The 22860-nt window shown below is 50.0% G+C and overlaps 1 long non-coding RNA gene across 2 annotated transcripts; it reads left to right on the top strand.

The window, feature by feature from the left end:
• The first annotated feature begins 32 nt into the window (after window positions 1–32).
• On the top strand, window positions 33–13016 carry LOC149431139 (uncharacterized). 2 transcript variants are annotated; one of them, XR_016309371.1, is made up of 5 exons: window positions 33–221; window positions 4588–4681; window positions 4779–4906; window positions 8711–8875; window positions 12928–13016. It is a non-coding gene; the product is annotated as an uncharacterized LOC149431139 (long non-coding RNA). The 2 variants fall into 2 exon arrangements; XR_016309370.1 differs by lacking the exon at window positions 8711–8875 and having other exon boundaries at window positions 34–221.
• Window positions 13017–22860: the final 9844 nt, after the last annotated feature.

The following is a 22860-nucleotide window of genomic DNA, read 5'->3' as shown; positions in this document are numbered from 1 at the left end:
CTACTACTCCCGGCATGCCTCATTGCCTTCTCCCGTAAAGCATCACTGAGCGCAAGGAAGCCGGGCTAATCAGCCAGCGGCTAACCTAATCACATGACCATCAGCCAATACATTTCATCAAGGCGGTCATCTTCGTAGTTCATCAGGTGTCTGAACCGGAAGTGGGTTTTTTTGTGGGCCGGAAATGGCCTGTTAGTGTAGCTGCTGGCAGTAACGAGGAGGTGAGACAATCCGGGGACATCCGGGGATTTGGGGCGAGGGTGGAGAGTGTGTCCCCCATCACTCGGTGGGCACTATGGAGCTGGTCATACATGAGGGGTGAAAGCTGTGTTCTCCGGGGGACCTCACTGGGGTGACACGTGTGGGCTGAGATGAGGAATGTATTATTGGGGGGGGGTAATGATATGGTCTGGTGATCCCAGTAGGGATGTGTTGTGGGGGTGGAGCTGATTATGCTAGTATTTATCTATGGGGGGGTCCAGGTATTCCAGTGGAGATATTTGGGGGACATTTGGATATAGTGACCCCAGGAACTGATGAATTTTATTTAGTGACCCCCCCAATAGTGATATTCTGGGGGGAGGGGTCGATAAGGCCAGTATTGCTAGGAGAGGTGATATATATATATATATATATAGTGGATCTGGTGACCCCCTTCCCCCACCAGTATTCATATATTTGGGGGGAGGGGGTGGATCTGGTGACTCCCCCCAGTAGTCATGTAAGGGGGCAGGGGTGCTGGATATGGTGAGCCCAGTAGCTATATATGTATGTTTTTTTTGTGGGGGGGGGGTCTGCTGCCCCCCAGTACACACACATATGATTGGGGGAGGTAGTAGATCTAGTAAGCCCAATATTGGCATACTAGTGGATAAGGAGATTCTGGTGGCCTGTATTTGGAAGGAGGGGGGGGTCATCCAGTGATACATTGTGAGGGTGGTGTAGCTCTGGTGACCCCAGTAGTGGTATATTGACAAGGTGGTTCTGGTGACCCCAGTAGTGGTATATTGACAAGGTGGATCTGGTGACCCCAGTAGTGGTATAAGGGGGTGGTGGTTCTGGTGACCCCAGTAGCGGTATAAGGGGGGAGGGGTGGATCTGGTGACCCCAGTAGCGGTATAAGGGGGGAGGGGTGGATCTGGTGACCCCAGTAGCGGTATAAGGGGGGAGGGGTGGATCTGTTGACCCCAGTAGCGGTATAAGGGGGGAGGGGTGGATCTGTTGACCCCAGTAGCGGTATAAGGGGGGAGGGGTGGATCTGTTGACCCCAGTAGCGGTATAAGGGGGGAGGGGTGGATCTGGTGACCCCAGTAGCGGTATAAGGGGGGAGGGGTGGATCTGGTGACCCCAGTAGCGGTATAAGGGGGGAGGGGTGGATCTGGTGACCCCAGTAGCGGTATAAGGGGGGAGGGGTGGATCTGGTGACCCCAGTAGCGGTATAAGGGGGGAGGGGTGGATCTGGTGACCCCAGTAGCGGTATAAGGGGGGAGGGGTGGATCTGGTGACCCCAGTAGCGGTAAAAGGGGGGGTGATCTGGTGACCCCAGTAGCGGTATAAGGGGTGGGGGTGGATCTGGTGACCCCAGTAGCGGTATAAGGAGGGGGAGGGTGTGGGTGGATCTGGTGACCTCAGTAGCGGTATAAGGGGGGTGGGGGGGATCTGGTGACCCCAGTAGCGGTATAAGGGGGGTGGATCTGGTGACCCCAGTAGCGGTATAAGGGGGGTGGATCTGGTGACCCCAGTAGCGGTATAAGGGGGGTGGATCTGGTGACCCCAGTAGCGGTATAAGGGGGGTGGATCTGGTGACCCAGTAGCGGTATAAGGGGGGTGGATCTGGTGACCCCAGTAGCGGTATAAGGGGGGTGGATCTGGTGACCCCAGTAGCGGTATAAGGGGGGTGGATCTGGTGACCCCAGTAGCGGTATAAGGGGGGTGGATCTGGTGACCCCAGTAGCGGTATAAGGGGGGTGGATCTGGTGACCCCAGTAGCGGTATAAGGGGGGTGGATCTGGTGACCCCAGTAGCGGTATAAGGGGGGTGGATCTGGTGACCCCAGTAGCGGTATAAGGGGGGTGGATCTGGTGACCCCAGTAGCGGTATAAGGAGGGTGGATCTGGTGACCCCAGTAGCGGTATAAGGGGGGTGGATCTGGTGACCCCAGTAGCGGTATAAGGGGGGTGGATCTGGTGACCCCAGTAGCGGTATAAGGGGGGTGGATCTGGTGACCCCAGTAGCGGTATAAGGGGGGTGGATCTGGTGACCCAGTAGCGGTATAAGGGGGGGGTGGATCTGGTGACCCCAGTAGCGGTATAAGGGGGGGGGTGGATCTGGTGACCCCAGTAGCGGTATAAGGGGGGGGGGGTGGATCTGGTGACCCCAGTAGCGATATAAGGGTGGGGGTGGATCTGGTGACCCCAGTAGCGATATAAGGGTGGGGGTGGATCTGGTGACCCCAGTAGCGATATAAGGGTGGGGGTGGATCTGGTGACCCCAGTAGCGATATAAGGGTGGGGGTGGATCTGGTGACCCCAGTAGCGATATAAGGGTGGGGGTGGATCTGGTGACCCCAGTAGCGATATAAGGGTGGGGGTGGATCTGGTGACCCCAGTAGCGATATAAGGGTGGGGGTGGATCTGGTGACCCCAGTAGCGATATAAGGGTGGGGGTGGATCTGGTGACCCCAGTAGCGATATAAGGGTGGGGGTGGATCTGGTGACCCCAGTAGCGATATAAGGGGGGGTGGGGGTGGATCTGGTGACCCCAGTAGCGATATAAGGGGGGGTGGGGGTGGATCTGGTGACCCCAGTAGCGATATAAGGGGGGGTGGGGGTGGATCTGGTGACCCCGTGAGTGGTATAAGGGGGGGTGGGGGTGGATCTGGTGACCCCGTGAGTGGTATAAGGGGGGGTGGGGGTGGATCTGGTGACCCCGTGAGTGGTATAAGGGGGATGGGGTGGATCTGGTGACCCCGTGAGTGGTATAAGGGGGGGATGGGGTGGATCTGGTGCCCCCGTGAGTGGTATAAGGGGGGATGGGGTGGATCTGGTGCCCCCAGTAGTGATGCATTAAGGGGAGGTAGTGGATCCGGTAAGCCCAGTATACATATATTGGGCTGTAGGTAGACCTCCTTTTTTTATGGTCTTTGCTACATCCTCATCCCTGGGCTCCGGTGTTCCCTTCTCTTTCCTCCTACAAAGGCGTGTCAGCACGTTCCTGTGAGCGGACGCGTAAGAACCGAGGTACAGCAGTTCAGAGCGGAGTCCCTCTGTGTGTCTCAGATGAGACTCCTCCCACTGCGCTCGCACATTCTTGAAGGGACATGGCCAAGTATTGCAGAGATATATGAAATATGTTTGTTCCCCAGGACGGCTCACATGAGGGATGGCTCCGCCCACCTACAGCAAAGTCTGAGAGTTTTCAATTTTTCCGGTCTCCTGCAAACACGCCTTCACCTCCTGGCTTATTATTTCCCCCCTTCTTACCCAGAGGTCAACTGTAGGCGGCAGAGGCCCACCCCCTCCCTAGGAGAGCAGTCCAGTGGTTCTGGTGACCCCAGCAGTAATATAAGGGGAGAAGAGTACAAATGGTGACCCCAGTATTGATATATGGGAAAGGGGCTACATATGGAGCCCCCCTAATTTGATATATAGGGAGAAGGGGTATGTATGGTGAACCCCCCCTCGTCCAGCATGATACATGGGGAGAGGATGCATATGGTGACACCCCCCCCCCCCCCCCCACAGACGCACACACACACCCTGTATTGATATATGGGGAGAGGGGCTACATATGGAGCCCCCTAACTTGATATATGGGGAGAGGGTATATATGGTGACCCCCCAGCATTGATACATGGGGAGAGGATACATATGGTGATCCATATTGATATATGGGGAGAGGGGGTATATATGGTGACCCCCCCCCCCCATCATTGATACATATGGTGACACCCTGTATTGATCTATGGGGAGAGGGGCTACATATGGAGCCCCTGATTTGATATATGGGGAGAGGGGTATATATGTTGACACCCCCCCCCCCCCCACCAGCATTGATACATGGGGAGAGGATACACATGGTGACCCCCCCCCCCCGTATTGATGTATGGGGTACATGTGACCCCAGTATTGATATGGCAGGATATACATCTGATGACCATAGTGGTGATACATGGGGGGAGGGGTACATATGCTGACTCCAGTATTGATATATTTGGGGTAGTGAATGGATATGGTGACTAGTGTTGGCGGGTTGATTTGGTGACCCCAGTAGTGTGGATATGCTGACCCAATAGTGATATATTGGGGGTGAATGTGGTGCCCCCAGTAGTGATTATTGGAGGGAAGGGATGATCTGGTGAACCCAATAGTGATACTTTTTGGGGGTAATGGGGTAGACACGAATATCCTAGTAGTAATATATTTGGGGGGGGTGATCCAATCATTCCAGTAGTGACATTTTGGGGGGATAAATGGATAGTGACCCCAGGAAGTGATGAATTTGGGGGGGGGGGGGAGAGTGGATCCATTGACTTCAGTAGTGATATTTCTCCTGCTTCTTCACCTCATGGTTTATTTTTTCCCCTAGGAATCCTCAAGGACCAATGAGCTCTCACCCCATGTCCTTTATTGGACTCTTGGGACCCCTTTTTAAACTCATTTAGCCTTGTATTTTCCTGAAGGTGGGTGAAACCATCTCTCTCTCTCATGTGAGACATTCTGGAAATTGAGGTCATCAGGTAATAACTCATTATTGTATATTTTATTTTTTTCGTCCAGACATTCACCTGAAATACAACGGCTGTTTGGCATCACCGTGCGCACTGCACTGAACATGGACCAGAGAAAGCCAAGGAGAGAGTTGTCTGAGCAGATCAGACTGAAAATCATAGACCAGCATATCAAAGGTAAAGGTTACAAGACCATCTCCAAGCAGCTTGAGGTTCCTGTGACTACAGTTGCAAATATTATCAGGAAGGTGAAGGACCATGGTAGTGTAGCCAACCTCCCCGGACGTGGCCGCAAGAAGAAAATCGACCCCAGCTTGAATACAAGGATAGCGCGAATGGTAGACCAAGAGCCAAAGAAAACCTCTAAAGAGATACAAGCCGAACTCCAAGGTCAAGGTACATCCGTGTCTGACCGCACTATCCGCCGCTTTTTGAACGAGAGCGGGCTCAAAGAAGGTAGACCTAAGGGGACTCCGCTGTCGAAAGAAAAACAACAAAAAAAAACTAGACGGCGCACATTGACAAGCCACAAAGCTTCAGGGAGAACAGATGTGGCAAAATGAGCTTTTTGGAAAGTTCCATGAGCTCTATGTTCACATAAAAAAAAAAATGAGGGCATACTATACCTACTGTGAAACATGGAGAAGGCTTGATTATGCTTTGTGGCTGCTTTGCTGTGTCTGACACAGGGTGTCTTGAATCTTCAGGGTATGACGAAATCTCAAGATTATCAAGGAATTCTGGAGGAAAACGTACAACCCAGTGTCAGAAAGTTCTGTCTGAGTTGCTGGTCATGCGACCTCCAACAGTATACATAACACAAAGCGAAGAACACTCAAGAAAGGCTAAGAGGTAAACCTTGGACTGTTCTGAAGTGGTCTTCTGTGAGCCCTGATCTGAATCTAACATCTATGGAAGGAGCAGAAATGTGCAGGCTGGAGAAGGCGCCCTTCAAACCGGAGACAGTTGGAGCAGTTTGAGAAGAGTGGGACAAACTACCTTTTGGCAGGTGCGGAAATCTCAGTAAGAGCCACAGAAATCACTTGTTTGCAGTGATCCCTTCTAGGCCCAGGTTCACATTTATGCGGATTTCAGTGAGTTTGGTTTGCCGAAACGCACTACAGTCCATTTAACTTGATTTACTAAGGATCTAGTTCATTTCTGTGCGTCTTGAGCCAGAGCAGATTTTGTAAAGGGTCAGGGCCTTTTTTACCGGAGCAGATTGCGTTTTGCGTGTAATAGACTTCAATGGAACTGCACCAGAAACGCAAGCGTTGCATCTTGCGTTTTGTTCTTTGACTTTAAGCTGATTGTTAAGGAGCGGGTGGCCTCAAAGTCTGATATTTATGAAATATGGAATAAACAATGGCGAATGCCAATTTCTTTTGGTCAGTTTCAAGTCTTTTCGGAGAAAATGGCGGCGTCTTCCTTTTAGGACTAATGCACACAGGGCGTTTGGCCAGCTCACCCGAACGCCTTTCCCCCTGACCGCAGCATTTTCGCAGAAAGGACGGTGTGTAAATGTATCTAGGTGCATCAAGTGGTTGGGTGGTCATTTCATTGGCCAGAATAAATTAACACTCGGGCACCTGACACACCTAGTATTAACGTGCGTTTATTTCAACCATTTTTTTTTTCTGCCAAAGCGTTGCTGCTTCTGGATGCACAGGCTGTGTTTTTTCTGAGTCGGTAAACAACTGCGTGCATGGACACATGGGGCTGATTTTTTAAAGGCAAATATACTGTGCACTGCAAGTGCAGTTGCGCCAGAGCTTAGGTAAAGCTTCACTTTGCAAAGAATGCCCAATCACATGCAAGGAAAAAAAAAAAACAAAAACCTTTTTGCTTGCACATGATTGGATGATAGAAATCCGCAGCACTTCCCCCTCAGATCTGAAGCAACTGCAATTGAAGTGCACAATATATTTTCCTTTAGTAAATCAACCCCATAGGCTAACATAGGAGGGTATTTAGAGGCAGAAAAAACACCCCCACAAGACACCCCTGGATGCAGCATGTTTAATGCTCAGTGTGCATCACGCCTTAGCAGAAGGGTTCCAACAACTGTGTCCATGGCTGTATAGTGACAACAAATCTCCTTAGACCACCCGACTCCCATCTTGCATAGGCAGGCAGCACAGGACCTTATCGACTCACAAGATTTCTGGTAGAATCGACCATCTAAACCTTGGGCCATTCACAAAATGCACTGCGGCATCATCACAGGCCATCTACTGTGAGTGGGCAAGTGCAGATGGGGGGACACTTACATGGGCTGTAAGTACTGTGGAAATTCTACTATCTGGCAAAATAAAAATCCTTTTGTTGCTTTACGAGCACTGATGAATCGCTATACATCCCTCCCCAGTGACGAGGGGGGGGGGGGTTCCTCCCAGTGACGGGCGCAATTCCTCCCACTGATGGGGCACAATTCCTCCCATTGACCCCAGTGATGGGGCACAATTCCTCCCACTGTCGCCATGACATTTTACACTCCCGATGGCCACAGTCCGGCCCCCCTCAAGTATAAAGAACTGTAAACTGGTCCTTTGTTTAGAAAGTTTGGGGACCCCTAATTTAGGTCAGGGATTCAAAGTATTGGGGGGGGGGTATTTCCCTTCACTCTCTGGCCCATAGATATGACCGGAAATTAGGGAAATCCTCATTGGACAGTCGTCATTGGAACAAGTGTCCCCATTGGAAGATTTCCCCTCATCTCCTCTCTTGGTGACACAGATGGCAACAAAAAAAAAGGAGGTCCTAATCCTCCATTCCATCATTATAAAAAAAAAAAAAAAAAGGTTTTGGCTTTAGATATTTTTGGCTCACATGGGTATTCAGTATAGGGCATCCTCTACCCTCCCACAAAGGCGTGCCTGTTATATCCGTTTACAGGTGCGTAAGAACCGGAGGCACATAGACAGACGGTGATTTCAGCTGTGCAGTCACCATGTGTAGGTGGATCGCAGATATTGCCGCTCTTACAGACTAAGAACATCCTCATCTGTTCTATAATGTGACCTAATATCTGTATGTGAGGTTCACACTGAATTCAGGTTTGGAGGTCCCTGATGCTTCGTTGTTTGAAGAGACACAATGATGGCTGCAGGGCCTCACTGATGGAATACAACGTGGCAGATACAACCTCCCCCCTCCAGCTAAAGCTTACTCTGCTCATATTTTTTCTCCACTGCTTCCTCCTTTCCCTCGTCCTTGCATACCTTATTTTAGAGCCAGTGATGTCATCACTGGGTCTCAGGGATTCTGTATGCAATGCAGGGAGATCATGGCTGGTAGGAGGAGCCATCAGGGTGCTGTACATAGCTTCCTGGAAGCATCCCAGCGCCCTGTCTCCGTACTCCTTTCAAGAAGCCTCAGTCCTGATGCAAGCAGTAGGCTGGCTCTTGGGAGGAGTTATGAAAATATCAAAATGCTTTGACAAGGGGGTGTCAGTCTGGAGGAGCGGGTGTTCCTAGGCGTAGCTAGATGATGCTGGACATGATTTCCAGCCAGGAAATGAGGCGGAGCTCTATCTGCTGCATATTGTGAGAAGCCCACAGTGTGCGGTGACATCAGAGTAAGCCATTTCAATATAGGACGGCTGGAGATCCGGTTTAATTCCACTCCCTTTGCACATAAGGCCCGGTTCTCACTTGAAGTCGCACAATTTCAACATTGCATGTCGGTGCAACTTGGTAGACCTCTCTGCAACTTCATGCACAGATGTCTATACAAGTCACACCTACAACCGCAAAAAATAGTGCAGGGACTACTTTTTAAAATTGGTGCGACTCAGACTTGGTCGCACCAATTTTTGAACAGTTCCATTGCTGACAATAGGTTGAGACTTATGCGATGTGAAAGATAAGTCGCACCGCTGTGAACCTGTGTGTGGGGTTTGTTTAGTTTTTTTTTTGTTTGTTTTGTTTTTCTTCAGTATTTGCTACTTTTTTATGATTACATTACTTTTTTTTTCCTCAGTGTACGCCAGGACTGCCCACAACTAAGAGGATGTGAGAGAGAAATGAGATGGCGCAGTACCTGCTCGTTGATAGTCGGCCGTATGATTGAGGACTCTCCCTTACTGTTCAGATTTCTGTGGAGTTGTCCTCGCGTACGACCTTCCTGGGATGGACATGTTAGATGGTAAAGCCGTATTATAAGCACCTTGTGACAATGGAGTAACATGCATGCAACAGTTTTTTTATATTTTGTCATGAAGCAAGACACCTGTGTGATTAGCTCCTGATGGAAGCAGCCATATTAAGCTCGTGCCTCATACAAGTTCTGGGTCAACAAAGCTCAAACCCATTCACTGTGCAACCATCCTGGACATAGCACTCCGCATATGAGCTGGGCTGCTTTTATCGGAGCCCAGTCACACAGGTGTTTTTTGCTTTGCTTGTAGAGTCCTTTTAATGTAAATCTATCATGGAGGAAATATGAGCGCTTCATTGCTGACCTGTTGCCAGGCTGTCTTGCTTACTTTTTGGCTTCATTTTTTTTGTTTTGTTTTTTTTCTTGAGGCTCCAGGCTTGAGCAAGTGTACAGAAATGAGAGTTGGAAGTCCTTTTTTTTGGACCTTAGGACCAACATGATAGCCAGGCTTCCCCGGTCAGGTTTTTATTTTTCTTTCTTGTGTTCCATCGGGCAGATTTCCCTTCACTGTATGCTGGGGCTTGACAAATTTGCTTTGAATCTAGGAGCCAGCTAAAAAAGTTGGGAGCCAGGTGGAGGGGAGCAGTGGGACAGGTGGAGGGGAGCAGCGTCACACGAGGTGGGCAGCGGGATAGTTGGTGGGACAGGTGGAGGGGAGCAGCGTCACACGAGGTGGGCAGCGGGATAGTTGGTGGGCAGAAGGGCAGGTGGAGGGGAGCAGTGGGACAGGTGGAGGGGAGCAGGGTCACACGAGGTGGGCAGCGGGATAGTTGGTGGGCAGAAGGGCAGGTGGAGGGGAGCAGTGGGACAGGTGGAGGGGAGCAACGTCACACTTGGTGGGCAGAAGGGCAGGTGGAGGGGAGCAGTGGGACAGGTGGATGGGAGCAGCGTCACACGAGGTGGGCAGCGGGATAGTTGGTGGGCAGTGGGACAGGTGGAGGGGAGCAGTGGGACAGGTGGAGGGGAGCAGTGGGACAGGTGGAGGGGAGCAGCGTCACACGAGGTGGGCAGCGGGATAGTTGGTGGGCAGAAGGGCAGGTGGAGGGGAGCAGTGGCACAGGTGGAGGGGAGCAGCATCACACGAGGTGGGCAGCGGGATAGTTGGTGGGCAGGTGGAGGGGAGCAGTGGGACAGGTGGGGAGCAGCATCACACGAGGTGGGCAGCAGGACAGGTGGTGGACAGCAGGATAGCTCTCACCTGTCCAGCAGTGGCTGCTCCAGATGTCCACCTGGTTGTTGGGTGGGGTCGGCGCCGTGCTGGAGGTGGGGCTGTTGTTGGTGCGGGAGGCTGTGTCCTCCTCTCCGCTATGCCATGGGGTCTGGGGGGGGATGAGTGCAGTGTTATCCGAGGGGCTGGCTTTCGTGGAGCTGTGCAGCTCTGTTCCTTCTGGACTTTGTGCACAGGGAGGGATGGGTGAGACTCTGCAGGTCCTGGAATGCTGGGTTCCACTCTGTGGGGTGGGGGAGAGGTGCTGGCTGAGGACGTGGGGTGTGGGACAACAGAGCAGTGTGGGCTGATGGTGTGCCAGGACGTGGTTTCTGATCGCCATGGCGACCTGGTGCCTGGGAATTGTCGAGCTCTGCTCTATGCCCTATAGACTCAACAAAGTGAGGGGAACCCTTCTTTTAGACTTCTCGGTTTCATCCCAATAAAAAAAAAAAATTGGATTTGGCTCTAGACACCTTCTAGCCCTCTTGGCCATTCTAGCTGCAGTGCATCCCTCCTGGTATTATAGTGCGCTCAGGAGGAACAGGTGAACCATCCACCCCTGCTTCCAGCAGCCTGTCAGTCTATGGCGGGCTGCTGCTGGACGGGGCTTGTTGTTGTGCTGAATGTCACCTGGGCTTAGGTCCCTAGGAGTGCAGGCATGACTGCTCATGGGGACCTAAACATGGGGATCACTAGGTACAGCATTCAGCCCCATCCAGCTGCAGCCTGCCAGAGCATTTGACCGCCTTCAGGCCTGGACGCTGCACCTGTTCCTCCAGGGTGCGCTAAAACGCTGGGAGGGATGCACTGCAGCTAGACAGCCTCTTGTCCAAGGGGCCTTAAGGGCTCATTCAGACAGATGGGGGGAGAGAGAGAGAGAGTGCCTTTGATATATACCTATACCCATAAAGGTTGCAGAACGTGTCCCAACTTCTTGTTTTGTGTATGTAATAATAAAACCAAAAAAAGAAAAAAAATAGATGGAGAGTGTAAATCTACACCAATGATCGATCGCCTGAGAAGTCGCACAATAACTGCCCCCTTAATTGGAGAGTAGGTCATACGCAAGAAACAGATTGACCTTCCAAACAAAAACAAATACTATATATTAAGATATTGGATGAAGCGCTCTGCTATAATAATGCTAAAAAACAAAATTTTATACACAAATGTAAAAGTGACTAATACTTAAATAATATATGTGCTAAAATTATATAAAAAAATAGGAAACACGATTTCCTATTACACCCATAGGATATGGGGAAACTGCTTGTACACTTCTAAGAACATGTGAGTTTTCTATCTGCTTTTTTCTTTATAATAAAACTACATATTGCGCTATGGAGATCTCTCTTTGTGCTTAAATCTTCCATGGTCTATGGACATATGGCTGAGGCATCGTATATATTGAGATTTTGAATCGTGGGGCAAGTTATATCCTGATGTCGGTTTTTTGGAACATCATTTAAATAAATGATTTGTGACCTCTAGGGGTCGAATGTTGGAGGTGAGGAGGCACTCTGGATATTTAGGATTGATTCACTGGAGTGACACTTTGGTCTGAGCACTATTTGAATGAAAAAGCACTTCTATATATATATATTTTCTTCACAGAAGAGTGATAGCATGTTTTTTGCACATGATTATATTATATGTATATTTATTGTTATTTAAACACTTGGCACTTTTTATGAGTATTCACTGTGATTTTAAAACCTTTTGTATTCATTAAGACACTATTTATGTACCCAAGCACCTGGTCACTTTCTATTTTTGCTGTGTGTGCACATGTATAACCAGTTTTAGCCACTTGGGGGCAGACTGGTCTTATATGAAATTTTTTTATATAATTTTAGCACATATATTATTTAAGTATTAGTCACTTTTACATTTGTGTATAAAATTTTGTTTTTTAGCATTATTATAGCAGAGCGCTTCATCCAATATCTTGATATGTAATTTATGTGTCCCATGGTATAGGGTGTAGATGATAGCAGCTAGCTATATATAAGGAGTCTGTGGAGCGCAGGTGGATATATATTTTTTAAATACTATATATTGAAGGGGAGGCTGGATATCTGATTTAAAAATTGCTTTTCCAGGTGTAGAGGCAGTAGGGATCGGCTCACACTAGTATGTTTTGATGCATTTTCTGGTGCAGGTGATAGGTGCAGACAGGCGCAGATGGAGTTCCATGCCGCAATGTTCAGCATTGAACGTTCGTTGTAGGGTGTTAGCGGCCTGGATTTTGCTATTTAATAAGATAAAAGGGAACTCTACAACACACCTGCATTTGCCTTTTTTTTTTTTTTTTTCTGTGCGGTGCAGTTTAACCCATACAAAATGAATGGGTTCAATCGCACTACAAAGAATCGCATGTAATTTGAACAGGAATGTGGTGCGATTTCTGTCTGACTTTACAGATTTCGTATTGGAGAGAATTAAGAGTGTCCTTGGCTGGAGAACGTTGCAGCAAAATGTTTTTAATATGTGTGTTCTATAGGCTGTGCTTCATCTAGGACTTCTCCCCTCCCACAAAGGCGTGCCTGTTATACCTGTTTACAGGTGCGTAAGAACCGGAGGCACATAGACAGATGGTGATTTCGGCTTTGCGGACTCCTCATGTGGATGGATCGCAGATATCGCCACTCTTACAAATTAATAACCTCCATCCCCATGCTGGGGAGTTTACTGGCTGTAGAAAAAAAAAAAAAACAAAAACTGCAGCTGTAAAAACGTCCAGTGTGCATGAGGACTAACCAGGGAAGGGGGTGATGTATACATACAGCAGGTGATTTATTCGTTCTCTTTTTTCTTTTTTTTTTTCCAGGTTGGCAGAAGTAATGGGCCTCATCTGAAGAATAATCAGTGAAAGGTGAATTTGATATTCAGAATAAAGTTTTTGATTTTAAAGCTTTGGATGGCGGCCTGTGTTTTTATTTGGGAACCTTTTTATTCCCCTCATAAGCCTTGGTGTCCTCTACTAAGACCTGGACCTGGGTCATTCAAAAGGTGACTTGGGCAGGAGACTGGGGCCCGCGGTAAACCAACCATGCGGGGAGCACAATGGGGCCCGCGGTAAACCAACCACGGGGGGGGGGAGCACAATGGGGCCCGCGGTAAACCAACCACGGGGGGGAGCACAATGGGGCCCGCGGTAAACCAACCACGGGGGGGGGAGCACAATGGGGCCCGCGGTAAACCAACCACGGGGGGGGGGCAGCACAATGGGGCCCGCGGTAAACCAACCACAGGGGGGGGGCAGCACAATGGGGCCCGCGGTAAACCAACCACGGGGGGGGGGGAGCACAATGGGGCCCGCGGTAAACCAACCACGGGGGGGGGAGCACAATGGGGCCCGCGGTAAACCAACCACGGGGGGGGGAGCACAATGGGGCCCGCGGTAAACCAACCACGGGGGGGGGGAGCACAATGGGGCCCGCGGTAAACCAACCACGGGGGGGGGAGCACAATGGGGCCCGCGGTAAACCAACCACGGGGGGGGGGGAGCACAATGGGGCCCGCGGTAAACCAACCACGGGGGGGGGGGAGCACAATGGGGCCCGCGGTAAACCAACCACGGGGGGGGGGGAGCACAATGGGGCCCGCGGTAAACCAACCACGGGGGGGGGGGAGCACAATGGGGCCGCGGTAAACCAACCACGGGGGGGGGGGGGGGAAGCACAATGGGGCCCGCGGTAAACCAACCACGGGGGGGGGGAAGCACAATGGGGCCCGCGGTAAACCAACCACGGGGGGGGGGGGGAGGAGCACAATGGGGCCCGCGGTAAACCAACCACGGGGGGGGGGGGGAGCACAATGGGGCCCGCGGTAAACCAACCACGGGGGGGGGGGAGCACAATGGGGCCCGCGGTAAACCAACCACGGGGGGGGGGGGAGCACAATGGGGCCCGCGGTAAACCAACCACGGGGGGGGGGGAGCACAATGGGGCCCGCGGTAAACCAACCACGGGGGGGGGGGAGCACAATGGGGCCCGCGGTAAACCAACCACGGGGGGGGGGGAGCACAATGGGGCCCGCGGTAAACCAACCACGGGGGGGGGGGAGCACAATGGGGCCCGCGGTAAACCAACCACGGGGGGGGGGGGCACAATAGGGGCCGCGGTAAACCAACCACGGGGGGGGAGCACAATTGGGGCCGCGGTAAACCAACCACGGGGGGGGAGCACAATTGGGGCCGCGGTAAACCAACCACGGGGGGGGGGGAGCACAATTGGGCCCGCGGTAAACCAACCACGGGGGGGGGAGCACAATGGGGCCCGCGGTAAACCAACCACGGGGGGGGGGAGAACAATAGGGGCCGCGGTAAACCAACCACGGGGGGGGGGGAGCACAATTGGGCCCGCGGTAAACCAACCACGGGGGGGAGCACAATGGGGCCCGCGGTAAACCAACCACGGGGGGGGGGGGAGCACAATGGGGCCCGCGGTAAACCAACCACGGGGGGGGGGGGAGCACAATGGGGCCCGCGGTAAACCAACCACGGGGGGGGGGGGAGCACAATGGGGCCCGCGGTAAACCATAGGGGGAGCATAATTGGTCAGAGCTGTGCACCTACCTGTCAGCACAAGGGGCTTCTACTTCTAGGAAGTTGGTGTCTAATTGGGCCAGTACAGACAGTAGCGATATGCTGGCTTTTCTTAGCCCATTGTAATTCTTATCAATATTAAAGCTCGTTTGGCTGCACTTCTGTGGATCACAGCTGTGCAGTTCTTTCTGCACTCCTGCGACTGACGTCACAGAGCCTTTCCAGGCTGGGGAAAGATCACAACCCTGTAGTCTATACACTCAGGAGCCTGGATTGGCACCTGGTTCAGCCTCTGAGCAATCCACTGAGTGCCTGAACCAGACACTCCCGCCCCCTCCATAACCCAGTGCTCCAGTGAGCGCCGGAGGGGGGAGGGGACTGTTTCAGTCAATGCTCTCTGTTCAGAGCGGCAGGGAGAACTGAGTGATCAGCTGTGTCTGATCGTTCAGTTCCCTCCCTTAGAGATAGCGGGGGGCCAGAGGCAGGATCTGATCGACGCCGCATACACTTAGGTAAGTATGATTTTGAGGGAAAAAAAACTACTCCATACTTCTCTTTTAAAGGAGTGAGGAGTTCTAAGGCTCCCATTTTATACATACAGTACATCTTCCAGGATGGCACACCTGAGAGATGACTAGCTCCATCTGACAGGAAAGACAATCAACTATCAACAGTGTTTAATTCCCTGTCCTTTCCTCCACTCGGTTCTTGATTGTGTTTCCGGGCATTCTGGGGACAGGTGCCGTTCTCCCTCTTTCCTGGCAGGGGGGGAGGCATGTCAGACAAGGACTGGGCCACGAGACACCGCTTTTGGGTAGATAGACCGGTCGGCATCATACTGTGACTGGCCCGGTGGCCGCAGTGAAGTCTCTCACTGGGTTCTCCAGTGAAACCATGGGTGCAGGACCGGAAGTGGGAGGGAAGGAGGCTGCATTTCAAGCCTTGCTTCCAGTAGCACTTCCCGTGGGGGCAGGACTTCTGGGGGCTTCTTCTCCATGTGAGGCCAGTGAGGAGCTTCCAGGAGTTAACCCTGGGAGTGGGTACACAAGAGCCCAGCAAAGTCCTGAAGCGCCCTGCAAGATGGAAGATGAGGCAGTGGGTGCAGCCATTGAGAAGGCCATGTGAGTGGTGAGTGACTTGGCTGACGGGGGAGAGGAGGGGGTAGAGACCTCGCCCACTCCCCTGTAGGTGTGCTTAGGGGTGAGGGATTTTTCTAACCCAGGCCCCTTGTTTGTCTCTCAGAGCTGTGTCGAACTCACCAGGAAAGCACCCACAAGCCACCTAAAGATTCCCACTCCCCCCGCTCCAAATGTGGTTATTGTAATGATAAGGTCCCACAAGACCCCAACAGACCCTTTTGTTATAATTGTATCCAGAAGTTGTCAGGTGGTTATGAAGGAATTTTTGTCGGTGTAGACGAAAATGTTAGCTGTTAAGGCCGTCTCGAAGGATTTGAACGTGGCTAAGGAGGTGGATGCCCAATTCTCCAGGGAGGGATCGTCTTCCCAGGAGGGAGTTTGGTCGGGGAAGCAAGGGTGTAGGTTCCTCGTCCTCTCAGGGCACGGAGGAGGAAGACTTAGAGGCGGCAGAGGTTTCTGGCCAAAGGTCCCTGGAGGAAGGGGAGGATTTGGATGGTGTAGTGTAGCTAATGAGGAATCTAGACAGTTAGACACCTCTTTGCTGTGGAGGATCTGGAAGGGCTCCTAAGGGTTATTTATACCTTGGAGGACATTCCAGAACCACCAGCGTACATCACAGCTCAAGATGAGATGTATAAAGGGTTGGTGAGGTCACAAGCTAGAGTACTTGGAAGAATGGAGGGTGCCTTAAGAGGTCCTAAAATTAAAGACCTGGAAGAGGCTGTACCCCTTTGGGGAACGAGAAGTTCTTCCAAACCCCCCAATTGGAAGCAGCATTATCGCAAAGGCTGGCCATACACTATACTATACAATTTACTGTCCAATTTATGCCAGATTTACATTCAACTATGTAGTGTAGGGGCCTGCTTAATTGGATACAATTGAAAGTGTTTAGGTTTGACCTCATATTATATGGTTTTTGGTAAATCTAAAGCAAAATTCTCAAGAAAATTGTATAACGTATGGCCAGCCTAAGCAAAGTTGATTTTCAAGCACACACAGAACCACTGACTGACAACACATGATCTAGAATTGTTGCTGTTGGGGAAATTTCCAATCCGTTGTGAAAAAAAAAAAAAAAAAAAAGGGAAGGCAACTAAAGTGACTACAAGGATTTATTACCAGTATCTAATACAAGTGAAACTAAAAAAAATAGAACATCGTGCAAAAGTTCATTTTATTTCAGTAATGCAACTTAACAGGTGAAACTAATATATGAGATAGACTCATTACATGCAAAGCAAGATAGTTCAAGCCGTGATTTGTCATCATTGTGATGATTATGGCTTACAGCTCATGAAAACCCCAAATCCACAATCTCAGAAAATGAGAATATTCCATGCAATCAATAAAACAAGGATTGTACATAGAACAATATTGGACCTCTGAAAAGTATAAGCATGCATATGTACTCAGTACTTGGTTTGGGCCCCTTTTGCAGCAATTACTGCCTCAATGTGGCGTGGCATGGAAGTTATCAGCCTGTGGCACTGCTGAGGTGTTATGGAAGACCAGGATGCTTCAATAGCGGCCTTCAGCTCTTCTGTATTGTTCGGTCTCATGTCTCTCATCTTTCTCCTGGCAATGCCCCACAGATTCTCTATGGGGTTCAGGTCAGGAGAATTTGCTGGCCAGTCAAGCACAGTAATCCCACGGTCATTGAACCAGGTTTTGGTGGTTTTGGCAGTGTGGGAGGTGCCAAGTCCTGCTGGAAAATTAAGTCAGCATCCCCATAAAGCTCGTCTGCGGAAGGAAGCATGAAGTGCTCCAAAATCTGGTAGACGGCTGCGGTGACCCAGGACTTAATGAAGCACAGTGGACCAACACCAGCAGATGACATGGCTCCCCAAATCAACACAGACTGTGGAAACTTCATACTGGACTTCAAGCATCTTGCAGTGTGTGCCTCTCCATTCTTCCTCCATACTCAGGGTCCTTGGGCCTCTCCATTCTTCCTCCATACTCTGGGTCCTTGGTTTCCAAATGAGATGCAAAAGTTGCTCTCATCAGGGCCACAGACCAGGTCTGTTTTTCTTTAGCCCATGTAAGACGCTTCTGACATTGTTTGTTGTTCAGGAGTAGCTTGACAAGAGGAATACGACATTTGAAGCCCATGTCCAGGATCCATCTGTGTGTGGTGGCTCTTGATGCACTGACTCCAGCCTCAGTCCACTCCTTGTGAAAGTCCCCAACACTTTTGAATGGCCTTTTCCTGACAATCCTCTCCAGGCTGTGGTCATCCCTGCTGCTTGTGCACCCTTTTCTTCCACACTTTTCCCTTCCACATAACTTTCTATTAATGTGCTTTGATACAGCACTTTGGGAACATCCAACTTCTTTTGCAATTACCTTTTGAGGTTTTCCCTCCTTACGGAGGGTGTCAATGATGGATTTCTGCACAACTGTCAGGTTAGCAGTCTTTCCCATGATTGTGAATCCTACTGAACCAGACTGAGAGACCATTTAAAGGCTCAGGAACCCTTTGCAGGTGTTATGACTTAATTAGCTGATTAGAGTGGGACACTTTGAGCCGAGAATATTGCACCTTTTCACAATATTCTCATTTTCTGAGATTGTGGATTTGGGGTTTTCTTGAGCTGTAAGCCATAATCATCACAATGACGACAAATCACGGCTTGAACTATCTTGCTTTGCATGTAATGAGTCTCATATATTAGTTTTCACCTTTTTAAGTTTCATTACTGAAATAAATGAACTTTTGCACCATATTCAAATTTTTTGAGTTTCACCTGTACTGATTGAATGAACAAAAATTAAAGAGACCAATTTGTGTATCAACCATGAAGACCAACAAGAATTAAGAGGATTGCTTCATGCTCAGAACACAAAATTGAAAAGGCAAAAAAACCCCCCAAAAAACTACACCGCCATCCATTAGACACACAACTATGGAATCTCAAAGGTTTTCTAAATGTATTATGAGCCGAACCCATAGATAGGCTGATTTACCAAAGGAGCCGAAAAGCTGCACACCTATTGTGTGAATATTCTCTTCAATTATCCCATCCTATATACAATCACTATGCCTTTAGTAAATCAGCCTCATGTCGTCGTAGATTAAAGTGGAACTATGCTCACTTTGGCTCAAGCGGTGTGGTGTCCCTAAGCTCCCCACCGGCCGATGACCTCTTTGGGTGGCTGGCTTCTGGGTCTCGATCGTTGCCCGCTTTCATTGGCCAGGCAAGAGTTCCATCAGCTTTGGCACTGCTGAATATTTTCAGTGAGCTATGCATGCGCAGTTCACTGTACAAGGGTGGAGAGGCAGGTAGCTAACTTCAGCATGCACTTGGTTGAAACCGGAAATGGACAGTTTAAAAAATATATATGTATATATATTTGACCTTTTAAATTAATATCATGATTTTAAATGAATATGAATGTAAAAAATACAATCCAGTAATGTAAAATATAACTTTTATTGAAAGTAATGCACAAAAATTGGACAGAAAATAAAATTAAATATACACTGATTAAAAAGTGTTCACTTGTTTTTAAGCAGAGTATAGCCTGAAGTCAATGAAACTTCTGGGATATTGATCTGGTCAGTTAAGTAGGAAAAAGGGGGGGTAATCAGTTTCAGCTGCTTTGGTGTTTATTAAAATAACAACAGGTGCACTAGATGGGCAACAATGAGACGACCCCCAAAGCAGGAATGGTTTTACAGGTGGACACTGACATTTTTTTTTTCCCTACTCATCTTTTCTGTTTTTCACTAGTTTTGCCTTTGGCTAGGGTCAGTGTCTTTACTGGTAGCATGAGGTCATACCTGAACCCTACAGCGGTTGCACAGGCAGTCCAACACCTCCGGGATGGCACATGAATATGTGCCATTGCCAGAAGGTTTGCTGTGTCTCCCGGCACAGTCTCAGGAGCATGGAGGAGATTCCAGGAGACAGGCAGTTACTCTAGGTGAACTGGACAGGGCCGTAGAAGGTCCTTAACCCATCAGCAGGACCAGTATCTGCTCCTTTGTGCAAGGAGGAACAGGATGAGCACTGCCAGAGCCCTACAAAATGACCTCCAGCAGGCCACTGGTGTGAATGTCTCTGACCAAACAATCAGAAACAGACTTCATGAGGGTGGCCTGAGGGACTGACGTCCTCTAGTGGGCCCTGTGCTTACTGCCCGGCACCATAGAGCTCGGTTGATATTTACAATTGAACCACAGAATTGGCAGGTCTGCTACTGGCGCCCTGTGCTTTTCACAGATGAGAGCAGGTTCACCCTTCTGGAGAAGCCGTGGAGAACGTTCTGCTGCCTGTAACATGGTTCAGCATGACCGTTTTGGTGGTGGGTCAGTGATGGTCTGGGGAGGCATATCCATGGAGGGACGCACAGACATCTACAGGCTAGACAATGGCCCCCTGACTGCCATTAGGTATCGGGATGAAATCCTTGGACCCATTGTCTGACCCTACGCTGGTGCAGTGGGTCCTGGGTTCCTCCTGGTGCAGTGGATCCTGGGTTCCTCCTGGTGCATGACAATGCCCGGCCTCATGTGGGGAGAGTATGCAGGCAATTCCTGGAGGATTAAGGAATTGATACCATTGAATGGCCCCCACACTCACCTGACTTAAATTCAATAGAACACATCTGGGATATCATGTTTCGGTCCATCCGCCGCCGCCAGGTTGCACCTCAGACTGTCCAGGAGCTCAGTGATGCCCTGGTCCAGATCTGGGAGGAAATGCCCCAGGACACCATCCGTGGTCTCATTAGGAGCATGCCCCGATGTTATCAGGCATGCATACAAGCGACTTTGAGTGCCAGAGAGTGTAAAGCCGAATCTAAAGTGCAAAAAGTAAAAAACGCACCACAAAATACATTGGAAAAATGCATCAATCGCAGCATGCATAGGTGTGAACCAGGACTAATAATGTCCACCTTTACTTTAAATATCAGGTCCAAAGATGGGGTCATTTTTGAAGCTTTGAAAGCCATGCCTGTCTACATAGGGGGCTAGTTTGGAAAATGTGTCCTCAGTGGAGTTACTGAAACCTGGGACATACAAATACTGTATATGCCTCTAATACATTTTAGGGCAAGCTGCCCACCACTTTCCTTATGCTCAGAAATGTGATACTGCACCCCTCATCGGCTATGGCATTGCAAAACTGACAACTATAGGCATGATGGGCTTTGTAGTTTCAGCACATGCGCTATGACGTCATTCACCACCCAAGCCTTGGACTACAGTGGGTAACTGATAATTACCGCTTTTCTTTTTTTTTTTTTTTTTTTGCTTTTCATACTAAGCCCAGCAGGGTCCTCTCGACTTGTAAGCCCAGAGTGACTGCCTTATTTCAGGGCTGCAAAATTGCCTTGAGCTAGCATGTTTCTGACTTTGTACCAGCCTTGGCCGTACGTCAGGACCGTTCTGACCAAAGCAAAGCTTGCTCTTGCTCTGTACCATCGTCAGCCTAAAGGCCCTGTTGTAATTCAAACAAGAATGTCAGGAATGTGATGTGCAGAGAGTACAGGGCTCCAGAGTGTGTAACACATAGAGTGCAGGGGTCAGGAATGTGTAATGCAGAGAGTGCAGGGGTCAGGAATGTGTAATGCAGAGAGTGCAGGGGCCAGGAATGTGTAATGCAGAGAGTGCAGGGGTCAGGAATGTGTAATGCAGAGAGTGCAGGGGCCAGGAATGTGTAATGCAGAGAGTGCAGGGGTCAGGAATGTGTAATGCAGAGAGTGCAGGGGTTTATATTGCAGAGAGTGCAGGGGCCAGGAATGTGTAATGCAGAGAGTGCAGGGGGCAGGAATGTGTAATGCAGAGAGTGCAGGGGCCAGGAATGTGTAATGCAGAGAGTGCAGGGGGCAGGAATGTGTAATGCAGAGAGTGCAGGGGTTCATATTGCAGAGAGGGCAGGGGCCAGGAATGTGTAATGCAGAGAGTGCAGGGGTTCATATTGCAGAGAGGGCAGGGGCCAGGAATGTGTAATGCAGAGAGTGCAGGGGTTCATACTGCAGAGAGTGCAGGGGTTCATACTGCAGAGAGTGCAGGGGTTCATACTGCAGAGAGTGCAGAGGTCAGGAATGTTAATGCAGAGAGTTCAGGGGTTTATATTGCAGAGAGTGCAAGAGTCAGGAATGCATATTCCAGAGAGTTCAGGGGTTCATACTGCAAAGAGTGCAGGGCTCAGTGCATAACACAGATTGTGAGCATCAGGCAAGCATTTTCAAGAGAGTTTAGGGGTGCATGTCACAGTGAGTGCAAGGGGTCAGGAGTGTGTAATACAGAGATTGCAGGGGTCAGGAGTTCGGGGATGCATGTCAGGAATGTGACATGCAGAGAGTGCAGGGCTCGAGTGTGTAATGCAGAGAGTGCAGGAGACAGGAATGAGTAATGCAGAAAGTGCAGGGGGTTCATATCACAGAGAGTACAGGGGTTGGGAGTATGTAATGCAGAGGTCAGGAGTGTGTAATGCAGGGGTTCATATTGCAGAAAGTGCTGGGGTCAGAGGTTCATACTGCAGGGAGTGCAAGGATCAGGGGTTCATATTTCAGAGAGTGCAGGGGTCAGGAGTGTGTAATGCAGGGAGTGCAAGGGTCAGGGATTCATATTGCAGAGTGCAGGGGTCAGGAGTGTGTAATGTAGGGAGTGCAGGGGTCAGGGATTCATATTGCAGAGAGTGCAGGGGGCAGGAGTGTGTGATGAAGGGAGTGCAGCGGTCAGGGATTCATATTTCAGAGAGTGCAGGGGTCAGGAGTGTGTAATGTAGGAGTGCAGGGGTTAGGGATTCATATTGCAGAGAGTGCAGGGGTCAGGGATTCATATTGAAGAGTGCAGGGGTCAGGAGTGTGTAATGTATGGAGTGCAGGGGTCAGGAGTGTGTAATGTAGGAGTGCAGGGGTTAGGGATTCATATTGCAGAGAGTGCAGGGGTCAGGGATTCATATTGCAGAGTGCAGGGGTCAGGAGTGTGTAATGTATGGAGTGCAGGGGTCAGGAGTGTGTAATGTATGGAGTGCAGGGGTCAGGAGTGTGTAATGCAGGCGTCAGCGATTCATACTGCAGATAGTGGAGGGGTCGCTGACGCTTGGGGTGCTGTGTC

Source organism: Staurois parvus, unplaced genomic scaffold, assembly GCF_062004578.1.
Source record: "Staurois parvus isolate SC_StPar_1 unplaced genomic scaffold, SC_StPar_1.0 ptg002388l, whole genome shotgun sequence".
Lineage (NCBI taxonomy): Eukaryota > Metazoa > Chordata > Amphibia > Anura > Ranidae > Staurois > Staurois parvus.
The sequence above is the reverse complement of the archived record's forward strand: the minus strand, read 5'-3'. Positions and strand labels throughout refer to the sequence as shown.